The following is a 15994-nucleotide window of genomic DNA, read 5'->3' on the forward strand; positions in this document are numbered from 1 at the left end:
CTCCGTGACTTTCTAAATAAACTTTCTCTTACAGTTTGAGTCTTGGCTATAAATTCTTTCTTAGACAGAACTCAAGTACCGAGGTTGCTGAACCAGAGTCCGGTCTGACTCCATGGTCTAACACCTGGTGCCATTCTTGCCACTTTCAACAACCCCACACACCTCACCCCAACCATACACACCCCAGGCAGAGGGGTTGGCCCAGAACATGCAGGCTCCCACCCCCGGCTTCCTCAAGAAAGAGGTGGGAACTCTTCTACTCTATGGAATGTCATTTTAGTCAAAACAGCCACAGAAATCTTACCCCACACTAATCTCATCTCCACGAATGGCCCAGGGAGCCTTGAATGTTCCCTGAGGTTCTGGGTCAAGTTTTAGTGCCCAATATTTAAAATTGTATGCACCACGACCTCTGTTAAACTCGGTGAAATATATACATAGATAGAAGACTAGAAATATAATCCATGTCTACATTAGAGCTATTCTTACTTTCTCCATCAAATAAAACATTTCTGTCTTCCCAATTTTCAGCCATAATCATTTTGTAACTTTTAGGATCAGAAAACTTCTCTTTTAGTTGTGAAAATAATTACAAGTTACAAGTCCTGGCTCTGCCCCTGATTACCCAAGGGCAATAACCTCATTAAGCCTTGGTTTTCTCATCTATAAAATGAGAAGGCTGTGTGTATTACTTCTGAGCGAAGGTCCCATTCAGCACCCATATTCTGGAAATCTGTGAGACATTTGATTAACAGTTAAACTAACTTAGCCACAAGAGACTATAAACCTTACAAACTTTTAGGGGTCCTGATTATATTTGTATCTAACTTGACAGGAAAAATAATTAAACTTGGCTTGACAAGAGAAGATCATTTTTTTATATTTGCTCTCCTTTAGTTGTTAGTTACAAAATCTCGTTTTTTCCTGGACTCAGAGGTAGAGGCCCTCAGAGAGGACAGTCTACCTCTCTTCACAATCTGTTCCTGGTGTTTTCCTTTGCCGCCTCCATTCTCTTAGCCAAAGGTTTAGCATATTCTGCGGCCTCTTCCTTGTTTTTCTTAGTACATTGTTTCTTCAGAGCAATACGCCTGCATTTGTGTTGCAGGACACAGGGAGTAACAGGAGGCTGGGTGCTCAGGGGCTAGGTTTCTTACCTCCTTTGCTTAGAGGCTTTCTCATCACATATTTGCAGACATCATCTTCTTTAGAGAGACTGAAGAGTTTGCAGGTTCTGCTGGCTCTTTTGGGCCCCAGGCAGCGAGGCACAGTGGTATCAGTGAGACCAGGAATATCCTTCTCCCCTTTTTTTACAATGACCACGTTGAGAACACTGCGATTGGCATCCACAATGCAACTCCGAACAGATTTGCGTTTTCTCTCTTCAGTTCTCCTCGGTCTGTAACAGGAGTGCCCCTGACTCAGCAGCAGGCGGACTCAGCCATGGGTCAAGACCCCCTGCTTCGTGGGGAAACCTTGTTTGTCGTTCCCACCAGTGATTCGAACCACATAACCCTTCCATTCTTCACCCAGAGTCTCAGCAGCAACTTCTGAGGCCATACGCTTCTCATTAAAGGTATGAAATTTGTGTTCATCACCCACTTCAATGAGTTTCTGGCAGCCAGTGCCTGGGAAAGAGATGTTGAGCTTCATCCCGAAGCAGCCAATAGCCTCTGAGGTGCCATGAAAAAGAGCAAGAAAATAATTTTATGTACAAACTAGAGGCCTGGTGCATGAAACTCGTCCACTGGGGGGAAGGGTTCCTCGGCCCAGCCTGTGCCCTCTCACAGTCCAGGAGCCCCATGATTGATTGCCCCAAGGAGGTAGGCCCCACCCACCAACCAGGGCTCCAGGATGAATCCCCCCTGCAGAGGGAGGCCCCACCCACCTGTCGCAGCCCATTGGTCAATGGCTTGGGCCTCCCTCTGCAGGGTGATCATGGGGCAATGGCCGGCCTCCAACCAATCACATCCCACTGGCCTTGGCTGACCTGGTGCCAGTGGGTGTCATAGTGTGGACATCCGGAAGGTCGTTCTGCTGTTCAGTCATTTGGTCGATTTGCATATTACACTTTTATTATTATAGATTCTGTATTCTCTTTTGGAAAACTTAATAGCCCATTCATTTGTCAGACTTTGTTAAGGGTCTATGTTCCAGGAACTCTGTCAACCATAATCTTCACAACAGTGCACACGTCTATGGCGTTGGTGTGTTAGTTAAGACAATCCTAGCTGCTGTAACAGATAAAGCCCCAGCTATCCGCAGCTTCTACAGAGATGTTCATTTTACACTCACTTGAAGTCCAAAATGGGTATTCTTAATTGGGGTAGAGGGTTGCACCTTTAGAAGTAATGATTTTGGGGCTAAGTCTGTGCTGCCTTTTAAACTGATTCTATGAGGTTACAGTTCTAAACTGCCTTAACCTGGCAAAGGGGAGAAAAGCATGGGGGTTTTATTAAGGGCCAGTATTGTAAGTTGCCCTCATAACACCTGCTCCTATTCCATTGTCTGTCGTCAGTCACATGACCTTTCATCACTATAGAAAAGGCTGGAAAATGCTATCTCACTGTGTGTCCACTGTGTGGTAATTAGCTGTCAGTCTTTGTCTCAATGGGCATTATCTCCATTTTGAAAATGTGAAAATTGAGGCTTAGCAAGTGGCAGCTTCAGAATTTGAACCCAGCACCCTTAACTGCCACACAAATGGCACATTCACATAAATAGCCCATGGACTGTAATTGTGAATGCTGTGACGGTGGTAAGGGAAGCAAAAGTGACTCATTAGGGGAGGACAGTAACCTTGTCTATTGAAGGTTGTGGGGGACAGAGGGTCAGTGAGGTTAAGTACATGCTAGCCAGCAAGAGGAGGAGGGCACTGCAGGCAGAAGGCGTGCATGTATATAAGTCTGCAGACAGGATAAAGCCTCCAGAGGAAGCACAAGTTGCTTCATGGGGTCAGTTATCTGTTACTAAAGCAATCAAGCTGTCTATAGCCAGCGGAAAGTAGATTATGTCTGTGGAATATTATTTCTTAGATAGCCTGATTGTTAGATTGCCTGTCATTTTTATTTTTTGCATAAAATTGAACTTCATGGTTTTATGGTAATAAAATTCTTTCATTTATGCCATGTTCCTACCCACTAAGCTTTCACCAAGATGTACTCTATGTTACAGCTATATACTTTGGTTAAAGCAGTTACAGATTCATCTAATTCCACATTCAAAAAACTGTCTTGATCAATTTTTACTACCCATACTTTTTTTTTTTTTTTGATCCATTGCCCCATTTCTCCATAACAGCTAAGATAATTTGCAATCCCTGGCATTTTGCTCTACGTAGAAGTGCTGAACTATATGTTTAAAGTTGTGCACATCAGCATAGCTTGATCTGTGTTATTCTTCATTATTTGCAGCCTGATTAAAATCATGAATCACTGATGTATAACTATTTTCAAGATTGTCATCCAAATTATGTAAATAACCAGACCCGTAATTAGCTCTCTTCTTTGATGAGCTTCTGCTCAGGTTCGAGGTGTGTTCATCTATATTTATCAGGTTCAAGGTGTGCTGATCTCCGAGACAGGCAGGCCTGTGCAGGAGGTGAGCCTTCCCAGAGATGCGATGTCAGTATCCTGACCCAGGGGCCTGGCTACCAGCCCAGCTCACACACTCACCAGTCCTTAAGTCTGAAAAATTCTTTTAAGAAATGCAGACAGATGAATCCTGTTTCTCCCAACTACTTTCCGAGATTCTAAGTTTTTCCATATTCTTTCTATCTCTGCCAGGAAAATCAGACAAATGTGTTTCTCGCCCTCACTTAAAGATAAGAAAACAATTAAGCAGCCGAAACCGGTTTGGCTCAGTGGATAGAGCGTCGGCCTGCGGACTGAAGGGTCCCGGGTTCAATTCCGGTTAAGGGCATGTACCTGGGTTGCGGGCACGTCCCCAGTGGGAGATGTGCAGGAGGCAGCTGATCGATGTTTCTCTCATCGATGTTTCTAACTCTCTATCTCTCTCCCTTCCTCTCTCTGTAAAAAATCAATAAAATATATTTAAAAAAAAAAAAAGAAAAAAAAAAAAAAAAGAAAACAATTAAGCAATTTGCCCTTAATAAGCAGGGTCTCTTCTTTCCAGCAGGATGAGAGCGAAGGCTTCCAGGCTGCCCCCTGGAAGGATCCAGTCATAGGTGCTGTCCGTAGCGGCATTGCTGTGGGGTGAACTCGTTGTACCTGGGTTTGAATCCTGGCTCTGCCACCTGTGAGCTGCAGGACAGTTCGTCTCTTTGAGTTTCAGGTTCCTCATTGGGAAAATGGGGTAATAATATTCACCTAACAGATTTGCCATGAGAACTAAGAGAAGTTAATGTCTGTCAGATCTGCAGTGTTCCTCGGAGAAGCAGGGGATGCAACATTACACACCCAGATTCTGGACCAAGCCCTACTCCACCAGTTTTCAGTGACCTTGAACAACTTAATCCCTCTAGGTCTCAGCTTCTTCATCTCTAAAATGGCCATGTTGGTAGCACCTGTCTCATTGGGTTGTTCTGAGAATTACACGTGAGCACTTACTGCTGAGCTGGGTACCCAGGGGATACAGTGTTCTTAGCTACTACCATTCTGGCCCAGTGCTGACAGATGGTAAACACTCGGGAAAGTTCGTTCCTTCCCTTCCCACATCTTTCTCACATAGGCCCCAGTGGGCCCCAGTGATGGTGGGGGCTTGCTGCCACCTCTCCAAAGTTGGAGGGTGGCAGGTTGGAAGTGGTTAGAGGACCAGCACTAGCTCCTTGCTCTGGCTCTCCACAAACAAAGCCGTAAACATTTGAGAACTAACACTTGGACCACATCCAGCATGGCCAGGGGTGAGCCTGAGGAGGGGCAGTGAAGGATTAAAGAAAACAGACAAGAGAATACAGTTGGGACCAGGTGGATCACTGCCTGGATGAGGAAACAGTGACCCAGCCTGTAAGCCCAACTTTATAGTCAGATCACACAAAGCAAAACAAGGGGAGTGGTCAACATGTTTACAATGCTATTGCGAGTTTCCTTACTCAAGCCTTGTTTTGGCAGCACTTGCTGCACCTCCCGCAGCCCATTAGCTACCTAGGAAGGAATGAGAGAGGCCTATAAGGTCAAGCTTAATTGTGCTAGGAGGGCTCTGCCCTCCAAGCTGGGACTTGCTTGTGGCCCTGCCACAGGTCAGTCCGAGGCTTGACCCTATGGCCACTCCCTACAAATACTCCCTGCTTGATTTTCCTGTTGTGATTGACTGTGGCAGCTGGGGTCATTTGTGGGTTTTTCACTTGACTTTTCCACCCCTGCCCGTCACCCCAGTGTCCAAGCTCAAAAAGCCTCAGCCACTGATACGACTTTCAGGAAATCTAAGGGCACACCTAGTTCACTCAATATCTTTCATTTTGTTGGTTTGTTTTTTCATCTCACAAAACACCCTTTGAGGCCCAGGACAGATCAGCCACCAAACAATATTGACTCTGTGACACCAACGATTCCTCGAAGCCGTTTCCTGAGTGCATGGTGGGAAGGTATCTTCCCCAGCAAAGTGCTACCAAAGTGAGCGGCGATTGGTTCCACAGGAAGAAGAGAGGAGCCTCAGGGTGAAGATGAGACAGTCAGACCAGAGAGGAAACCAGGGAAGGCTTCCTGGAAGAAGCATCTTGAGCTGGACTTTAAAACAACATGTAAAGCATCTAAGGGGAAAGAGAAGCTATCCAGTCGAGAAGGGACCTTATTCACATTGGCAATTAGGTTTTCACACCAAATATCTCACATGTAGGAATGGAATTCCACAAATCCATAAAGACAGAAAGTAGATTAGTGGTTGCCAGGGATTAGGAAAGGAGTGGGACTGCTTGTGAGTATGGAGTTTCTTTGGGGGGCAATGAAAAATTCTAACATTAAATAGTGGTAGTGGTTGCACAACTCTGTGAATATACTAAAAACCACTGAATTGTATATTTTAAATGGGTTAATTTATGGTATGTGAATTCTATCTCAATAAAGCTGTTATTTTAAAAATAGGGGACTGGAGTCCTAATAGAATCCTATGGTAGTGAGGTCTCTGTTCTGCTGTTCCCTCGAGCCTTCGGACTGCCAGGAAGCAGATGTGCTGTTGATACAATGCCACAAACCATGAGGATAAGCACAAATATTAACTGATGATAACTTTTTTTTTATCTAGCTCAGTCGTTCTCAACCATGTGTGATTATGTCCCAAGGGACATCTGGAGCCGTCTTTGATTGTCACGACTTGGAGGGGGAGGGGGTTGCTTCTGGCACGTGGTAGAAGCCAGAGATGCTGCTAAACATGCTACAATATACCAGATAGCCCCCTGAAACAAAGAATTACATAGCCCCAAATTTTAATAGTCCAAGGTTGAGGAACTGGATCTAACAGAAATTCTGCAGGCTCCTCTTACCACCTCTGTTTGACTGCAAGTTTAATTTCAAGGCACTAAAATGAGTATCTGAAACAACTCAAAAGTTCTTTTTCCAAAGACATTTTTTCTACATATAAATGTAGCAATAACATCCTACTTTAAATTTATTCCAGACCCACAAGGAAAAGAGGCTTTTCCTGTAATTTCCTGGTTTACTCCTCTTTTGAAAGCAAAACTAGGCAAAATCTTTACAGGAATATGGTATTTTTACTAAATTAAAAAGTGTGCATGTTCAATTCTTTGAAGTTTCCTAGGTATTCCTCTAGGGCTAGGCACAAACATACTTTACTTACCTGAACAACAACAACAACAACAAAAAATGTTGCTTTTCCCTTGAAAACAAAATTTAGAAGAAAAATATCTTATTGAAAAAACAGAGTGTGCTTATCATCAAAGGGATGTCAGACCAAGAGGGGGTTCTAACATCCTGAATTGGTGGAGGGAAAGGATCTGGAGCTTTGAGTCTGTCTGAGTTTGATTCTCAGCTTTGCCTTTGCCAGCTGTTTGGCCTTGGGCAGGCCACTGTTCTCTTTAAACCTCAGTTTCCTCTCCAATAAAAATAGGATCTAATGCTCATAAATTCCAGGCATTTCACATGATCATCTCATATAATTCTCTGCATGAAGTGGTTGTGGTCATACGTATTACCCTTTAACAATTGCTTGATTATGTGCCGGCACAGTGCTCAGCACTTGGCATGTATTGCCTCATTTTAATTTGACAACAAACATATGAAGAAGGTATTAATATCATTCCCATTTTACAGGTGAGAAAACTGAGGCATAAATGAGTTAAGTAGATTGCTCAATTGCTGGGGTCCAACCCCAGCAGGTCCAGGGGTCCCCAAAGGTGTGGACGGAGTCGGCGAAGAAGGAATGACACGGAGACAGCGTTCAGTTGATCAACAGCCTAGCCAGGAGCTCTAGCCAGGATCTCCAGCCAAGTTCTGGTTAGGATCTCCAGCCAAGTTCTGTTGCCAGGTTCTCTAGCCATGTTCTCTCGCTTGTTCTCCAGCCAGGTTCTGTAGCCAGGTTCTGTCCAGGATCTTTTGCCATATTCTCTCGCTAGGTTCTGTCTCTAGGTTCTGTCTAGGTTCTGTGTGGGTTCTGTGTCTAGGTTCTGTGCCTAGGTTCTGTGTCTAGGTTCTGTCTCTAGGTTCTGTGTCCTGTTGTCTTGTTACATCTGTATTTATACCCATTGATTCCAATCCTATCAATCTCTATTCCAAAGGTTAGGACGTTTCTTATCTCCATTCCAGGGAGTAAAGATTATGTAGCTTAAGCATGATTGTTCGTAGTTAAAGTGATTAACTACCCGCCTGGCACTTAGTTAAGGGGTTTTATTCCCTCCCTAACTTCAGGGGAAAATCCCTACCTGGGGAAACAACCTTTCTCAGAGAGGTGACCTTGGTTAAAACACATAGTGCCAAGAAGGTGAGCAAACATATTAAGAACAGTATGCCATATACGCCAGGTCCCTTGAAACATGCTGTGCAGATGTTTCTTCACTGCAGCGACTGTGTCAAGCAGCAAGGATGGACTGGCTCCCGGCAAATTCCCCCTTTTTTATTTTTTAAATGATAGCACATGTAAAATCAGCAGCCACCTCTCGGATTGGGTTGTTTAAGACTCAGAAGAAGACTGACAAGCAATGATAGCAAGCATAGCTATAAACAAAGTGGATGGAGTGCACAAGGAGCCTTGTTCCTGTAGAAGGTTGCTGGCCTCTTCAGTCAAGGGATTTCAGCTGTCCTCAAGTCGGTGGTTTGGTTGTCCTTGTTGATCTGGCTAGCGGGCGGCATCATTGGTGATGGGCTTCCCGGAGGGTCAGCTTGTTGAAGGTCTGGATCATGGGTCCACCAGGGCCATGCTTGATGGTGGTGTCAGTGTCTGGGGAGGAGTCAGCTGTGCCCTCTGGGTTAGCTGATATGGATGATACCGGGAAGGAGGAGAATGAGGAGGAGACAGAGGGTGGTGTGACATAAGGTCAGATTAGACGGTCTGGAATCCACACAGGTGAGCCTGCATCCTGTGGAAATATACAAGCATATCCTCTCCCCCAGGTTAAAAGTACATCAGGTCCCTTCCAGGCTCCTGTAAATAAATCTTCCCATTTGACGAAATAAGTGAGTTTCTGCTAAATGAAAGTTTCTTTTGCTGATTTACTCAGAGTCCTCGGACTTGGCTGAGAGAGTAGCTTCCACTTCTTGCTTTTCTACCATCTGTTGGGCCTCAGTTGTTAACTTCTTCAGCTGACCCCATGTTGGCACCTCAGTCCCTTGCATAGCCTTTCTTTTCTTCTTTTTTCCACTTTTCTGTCATTGGGGCAACTCTAAGTCTTTGGAACGATGGGACAAGCAGCTTCTCTGGGTCCACTGTGGTGATGCACGTAATGCATTTACTCAATCCAAAGCCAGCATTAAGAAGAAAAGCCCCAAATGCTCTCTTGTATCCATTTTAAGAGTAGGATTGGTGCTTTCCGCTATTACCTGAGTCCTGATCTATCACCCCAGGGAGAGCTTGCCAATCCTGCACTTTCCCGGGGTGGAAAGGCTGCAGTGGGGTTAAGGATAAGGCTCCTTGGGCCTACCTTCTCCCATGCCTCTACATTTACCTTTCCTTCCTCAGAAAAGCATGGACATACTTCTTGTATAAAATGTTTTGTCTGACTGGGAGTAACCTTAACTCCTCTGCTAGCAAGAATATGTATTAAAAGATCAATACGGAGTCTTTTTTCTTTAGACTCAGTATGGCACATCTTCTCAATCTAAGGATCAATACAGAGTCTTCTTTCTTTGGACTCAGTATGGCACACCTTCTCAATCTAAGTTCTGTACTATCTGCCTTCTTACCCTACTTATCCTCTATAGGGGTGTCTGCAGCACCCTGGTGGAGTCCTATCTGTCCCGAGTGTGGGGGTTCTCAATTGGGGGGGCTTATTTAGGGGAATCCTGTTCCAGGGGCTCCCAAAGGTGTGGACAGAGTCGGCAAAGACTATCCACCCTCTTCCTAAGGTGGAGTCCTATCAGTCCCGAGTGCAGGGGGCTTACCTAAGTGTCCCTGTTCGGGCACCATATGTTGGGGTCGAGCCCCAGCAGGTCCAGGGGTCCCCAAAGGTGTGGATGGAGTCGGCAAAGAAGGAATGACATGGAGGCAGCGTTCAGTTGACCAGCATGGTTGGGTTCTCTCGCCTGGTTCTATCCAGGATCTCCAGCCAGGTTCTGTCCAGGACCTCTTGCCATGTTCTCTCGCTTGGTTCTCCAGCCAGGTTCTCCAGGTTCTCCAGCCAGGTTTGGTCACCAGGTGCCGGGAGCTGGTCCATCCTTGCTGTTTCAAGGGACCTGGCATATATGGCATACTGTTCTTAATATGTTTGCTCACCTTCTTGGCACTATGTGTTTTAACCAAGGTCACCTCTCTGAAAAAGGTTGTTTCCCCTGAAGTTAGGGAGGGAATAAAACCCCTTAACTAAGTGCCAGGCGGGTAGTTAATCACTTTAACTATGAACAATCATGCTTAAGCTACATAATCTTTACTCCCTGGAATGGAGATAAAAAACGCCCTAACCTTTGGAATAGATATTGATAGGATTGGAATCAATGGGTATAAATACAGATGTAACAAGACAACAGGACACAGAACCTAGAGACAGAACCTAGACACAGAACCCACACAGAACCTAGACAGAACCTAGAGACAGAACCTAGCAAGAGAATATGGCAAAAGATCCTGGACAGAAACTGGCCACAGAACCTAGAGACAGAACATGGCAAAAGATCCTGGACAGAAACTGGCCACAGAACCTAGAGACAGAACCTAGTGAGAGAACCTGGCTGAAGAACCTAGAGACAGAACCTGGCTACAGCATCTGGATAGAACATGGCAAGAGAACCTGACTAGAACCTGGTGACTGAACCTGACTGGAGAACCTGGACAGAACCTGGCTGGAGAACCTAGCGAGAACCTGGCTGGAGATCCTAACCAGAACTTCGCTGGAGATCCTGACCAGAACTTGGCTAGAGATCCTGGCTAGGCTGCTGATCAACTGAACGCTGTCTCCATGTCATTCCTAGAACCTGGCAATAGAACCAGGCAAGAGGACCCAACCATGCTGATCAACTGAATGCTGCCTCTGTGTCATTCCTTCTTCGCCGACTCCGTCCACACCTTTGGGGACCCCTGGACCTGCTGGGGTTGGACCCCAACAACCAGGTTCTGCTTTTTATTGTCTTGTGTCATCTGTATTTATACCAGTTAATTTTAATCCTATCAATTTCTATTCCAAAGGTTAGGGTGTTTCTTATCTCCATTCCAGGGAGTAAAGATTATGTAGCTTAAGCATGATTGTTCATAGTTAAAGTGATTAACTACCCACCTGGCACTTAGTTAAGGGGTTTTATTCCCTCCCTAACTTCAGGGGAAAATCCCTACCTGGGGAAACAACCTTTCTCAGAGAGGTGACCTTGGTTAAAACACATAGCGCCAAGAAGGGGAGCAAACATACTAAGAACAGTATGCCATATATGCCAGGTCCCTTGAAACATGCTGTGCAGATGTTTCTTTCCTGCAGCGACTGTGTCAAGCAGCAAGGATGGACTGGCTTCCGGCACTCAGTGGCACAGGGGAGGTGAGTCATCAGTGAGTCAGCACTGAGAGGTATATTACACTACACCAGGAGCATCTCACCTAACCCAAGCTGACTCCTTTTTGTTTAACAGTGATCTACCTCCAAGGTGAGAAACATAATTCACCTTCTTTGGCTTAACTGAGTATATTTGGAATACTGCCCACAGATCTAAGGTTTTAGGACCAAGTCCACCTGCCTCTGTTGGAATGTGGAATGCTGAGAGTCAAATGTAGGTTCTTAAGCCCAGATGCCAAAACTGACAAGGCAAAAGCATTTGTTTCAAACTTGGACGACTGACATCTCAGCCTTCAAAATACTTCTAATTTTAAAATGAGACAATGATATAGTTTTCCATTCCCCAGGATAGAGGAGCCACAGTGCCTGTCTCAGCATTTCTCTACTGCCTTCAAGTGTCCCAATCTGCACCCCACGACCCAGGAGAGTGCTGAACCTGGGTCTGCATTTGAGTGGACCCAGGGACTATGTTCTATTTTCAGCCAATTCTCTTTCCTTCCAATAAGTCTTGTTTGTGGGCAATCCTAGAGTTTATATGGCCCCTCCGTACTTCCCAGGCCACCTCCTAGGACAGCTCTGGGCCATAATTCATTCCCATGCTCAACACAGTTCAAAATCTGAACCCAGCAAAATGGAATGTAGGTAATGGAACATACCAAACAGCCCAGTATTTCATCACATGTCACAAAACTAGAAAAAGCACATATAATATCACTGATGAGCCATCCATCAAAGACCCCTCGGCATCCCGGCCCCCCCGCCCCAAATGACATTCCCCTCCATGTGAGTGCCTGTTTCCACTGTCCTCTCATCTTCATCTCACTCATCTTTCAGGAGATGCAGTATCAATGCTCTCACCTCAGGGAAAACTCCCCATACACCCACTGAATAATGTGTTCCCTCTTCTGAATTCTCATGGCACTTCATACTGGCAGCAACTCCAGAACCTACTGTACTTTGAAGTACCTGTGTAGGTCTGTCTCCTCCACCCAAATGAGCTGAGAGCAGACACCATGCTTACTTGGCCCTGGAGTCCCACCGTCTGCCAGTCCTTGGAACAGAGTAGCCAGTGGAGACCTTTGTAAGAGGAGGGGAAAGGGAAAGGGAAAGGGAACATACAAGGGAGAAGGCAAGGAAACATTGGCGTTTTCCGCAAAGAACAGATGGCAAGATAGAAATATGCTCACATCCGAGAGCTGTCACGACAAATTACCACAAACTTGGTAGCTTAGAACAACAGAAATGTATTTTCTCCGAACTCCAAAACCAAGGTGATGGCAAGGCCACACTCCCTCCAAAGGCTCTACGGGAAAATCCCTCTTGCCTCTTCCAGCTTCTGGTAGCTCTGGGCATTCCTTGACATGTGGTCACATAACTCCAACCTCTGCCTCTCTCTTCACGTGACCTGCTTCCTGTTTGTGTCAAATCTCCTCCTTTGTCTTATAAGGTCATTGGATATAGGACCCACTCTAAATCCAGGATGATCTCATTTTGAGATTAACTTAATTCATTTGCAAAGACTATTTCCAAAGAAGGTCCAGGGGTCAGGATTTGGACATATATTTTGGGGGGACCACACCTCAACCCACATCTTCAGCAGCACCCAGGTGTTCCCAAACTGATGACCCTATTCCAAGGCTTTTCAACTTTTTTCACCTCACAGCACACATCGATAGAAGTGATCATGTTTCAGCATCACCCTGGAGCAAAGATGCAGCCACTCGTGGCCTGAGGCCACCACAGAGGGGATCTGGCTGCCCCAGGCTTGGCCCACGGCCCTGAGCTGAGGAGGTCATTATCTCAGCACCCCTAGGACCCATTCCCAGCAGCTGCAGCCCACCATCAATGGTTCGTAAACATGTAAGAATCAAAAACCTAGGGTCACCACCTCCAATCTCATACTCTCTAAAGCTGGCATAAAACTCAAAACAGTATTTTCCTCCCAGAGCCCTTTCTTCTTTAGCATCCACCCCACCTGTCCTGGCCTCTGAATGAGAGAGACAAGGCGATCGGTCAGTCTCCTCCTTTGACTGTGAAATACCAGAAGGGGTCAGGAGCTACGCTCTTTTCCCCATGACTTTCCTCCCTGCAAGTGGCATGGATCTCCCCTTTGTAGCTGCAAATCCAGTTTCAAGTTTACACTTCTTGATCTTCTTTTGATATGCCAGCTGGCTTTCTAATTACATACAGGGCATTCTCCAAACCACACAGAAGATGGTGCCCTTTGTTCTCCCACCTCTGGGGGTGAGGGTGGGGGCTTTTATTAGCAGTTAGGTGGGTTGTTTTCGTTTTGCTTTGTTTTGCCTGCATTCTTGAGAAAAAGAAGCTACCATTTTCCTTTATGTGGGACACTTCTACCCAGCCCCAAAATGGGATTCAGGAAAAGGCCTTTCCTAGATAGAATTCACTTCACATCTCTATTTTGTATTCTGATGGTAATTGCAGTGTAATCTGTTCTTCCTGAAACACCCTAATCAACTAACTTGGCCAAGTTCTTTCCTAAACAAACCCTGTGCGGCTTCCAGTTCTTTTCCCGCAAGAAATACCAAATTAGCTGCTGTGTGAATTGCTGGTGAGCCCTGAGTCCTTTACCTCATTATCAGGCACTCCCCGGCCTACAAGAAGCACTGCCTAGAATACCTAGCACTATCTGTTGTTGTTCATTTCATTTGGTCTCTGTGCCTGCTTCTGTTGGTGATCTCGAACATGTGCTGTATATTAACATGTTACCAGAGGGAGGAAAACACATGAATAAGATGATGATGATGATGATGATGATGGTGATGATGATGATGATGATGATGATGATGATGATAATGATGGCAAAAGAATCTGGTTCATTTAAAATACCCATATTTATTTTCAGATTTAATCATTGATTCTTTCCTCTATTCAAGGATGATAGTAAATGCTGGCTGGCTGATCTTAAAGATAATCAGTTGTATTTTCTAGAAATATATTCTCAAATATGCTGCAAAATATTTGTGGCTTAGCCTTCCATATTAAAAAGGGAAGGTAATGTTTATAAAAAGCAATTTTTAGCAGATAGTCAAACTCTCCTTTGCAGAACTGAGGAGGTAATTCAAGTGGGTAGAATCAGTCCCTGACAACCCTGGGAATTTGACAGGGCTCATTTGAAGCTTCAAAGACAGGAACCATTTAAATTCATAGCCTTTGTAACAGTTGGATGTACGAAATTGTGGTACACTGACATTTCGCCCCTTAACTCAGCTGTGAGTCAGAGCAGAAACTATCACAGTGCCCAAATTTTCAAGGGATGACTTTAATGTTCTCAGCTGGATTAACACAAGCCATATATATGTTTGCACTATGTCCCATGACCCCTCTGGGGTAATTATATAATTTATCGTCCAAACGGGGACACTTCTGAGAGTGGAAGGAGCTGTAGTTTCAATGATGTACAGGAAAAAAAGGCAAGAAAACTGGAAAGTATCATCAATCCTCCTTTTCTTCCTTTCCCCCAGGTCCCTATCTCACCTCTGGACATTCACCCTTCATTCTCCCCAGTGACCTTGTGGGTGGCAGTGGCTATGGGGTGGGAGGTGGATATTGGTACAGCCATCTCCGCAGCACCTCCCGCCATTATTGACACATGAGACCACATGAAGATGGCTGAATAGTGGTCTCAACAGGAATGTGTGTGGCTTCCAAATGCATGTGGAAAAGTGTTCTCTGTCCTTGGTTTGCTCCTCAATTGTCAATACCCGCCTCATTGCACAACTCCCCTCCTCACCACCACCAGCTTCTTCAGCCATTTACATCATGGAATCTAGAAGCACCCAAACTTGCTTCAATACTGATAACTCTAGGCAAACATTACCAGCAACTCTTTGGTTAAACAACATTTAGCTTTGATGACAGAAATAGGTTTAGAATCATAGATTTGGGAGAACCCTGGAAACATGGCTGCTCATTCCACTGACCTTAAAGGAAATGGTTTCAGTCGCATAAGACCTTGTCTGGAGATGGAGCTTCCAATGCCTATTTCAACAAGCCTATTCTCTTATTTGCCAACATGAGCAACCAGAAACTCCTGCTGTTTCACGTGCTCTTCTTGTCGGCCTGTGTGGAGCACCCCCTGTAAGGACAACCCCTGATCTGCTCTTTTCTTTGTAGCTTTTCATCCTCTTTCTTGTTCCAAGAGGTTTTATAATCATTTTTGGTTACATAGACCAGCGATTTCCAACTCAGTGTGACCATTTTATCAGGGACACTGACCTCTTTTCCCTTAGATTGTCAAATATAATAATGACAACAGCCAACACAACAATAGCTATCTGGTGTGAATGAATCAAAATTATACCTTTTTTTTTATCAGATCGGCAAAAATATATTTTGGTGTGCCACAGAATTTTAGTAATTAGTTTATGTGTGCCATGAGATGAAAACGATTGAAAATCTCTGACATAGACCATCAGAGAGAAGATTTAGGAAGGATAGTTAGGTTTCCTATCTGATATTTCTAGATCCTGGAAATCTGACTGTTACAGACAACATAATCGTTCAGGTTTTCTATAGAGAAACCTAAGCACTATTCCACTTCACTTGTCCATAGACACCCCGTCAGCACTTACTTTTAAACATGCATTTCACATCTTCAAAGCAGTTGTGTCCTGGTTGGTTTTTTTCTACTTTGCCTTTGGCTTTTAACCCCTCCTCTGGTATACCAAGGACATTTATTATGGCATTATTATAAGACAGTTTTATGTCTCTCTGTCTTTATTAAACCAATTAATAGGAAAGACATCTGGACGCGAGTTACAGATGGAAAAGATCTATAAGAATCTTGTCTTGGGAGGACATCCAATGCCTTGTGCTTACTGCATACTCAATATATTTGCTGAACTGAATTAATTTCAAGCCTAAAGTGTCATTTTT

General features: G+C 44.7%; 1 pseudogene across 1 annotated transcript; it reads right to left on the reverse strand.

Moving 5' to 3' along the window:
• Positions 1-893: 893 nt before the first annotated feature.
• On the reverse strand, positions 894-1650 carry LOC308520834 (small ribosomal subunit protein eS6-like; annotated as a pseudogene). The gene has a single exon. The product of its transcript is annotated as a small ribosomal subunit protein eS6-like (transcript).
• Positions 1651-15994: the final 14344 nt, after the last annotated feature.

This window comes from Myotis nattereri (genome assembly GCF_964212035.1).
Source record: "Myotis nattereri genome assembly, chromosome: 6".
NCBI lineage: Eukaryota > Metazoa > Chordata > Mammalia > Chiroptera > Vespertilionidae > Myotis > Myotis nattereri.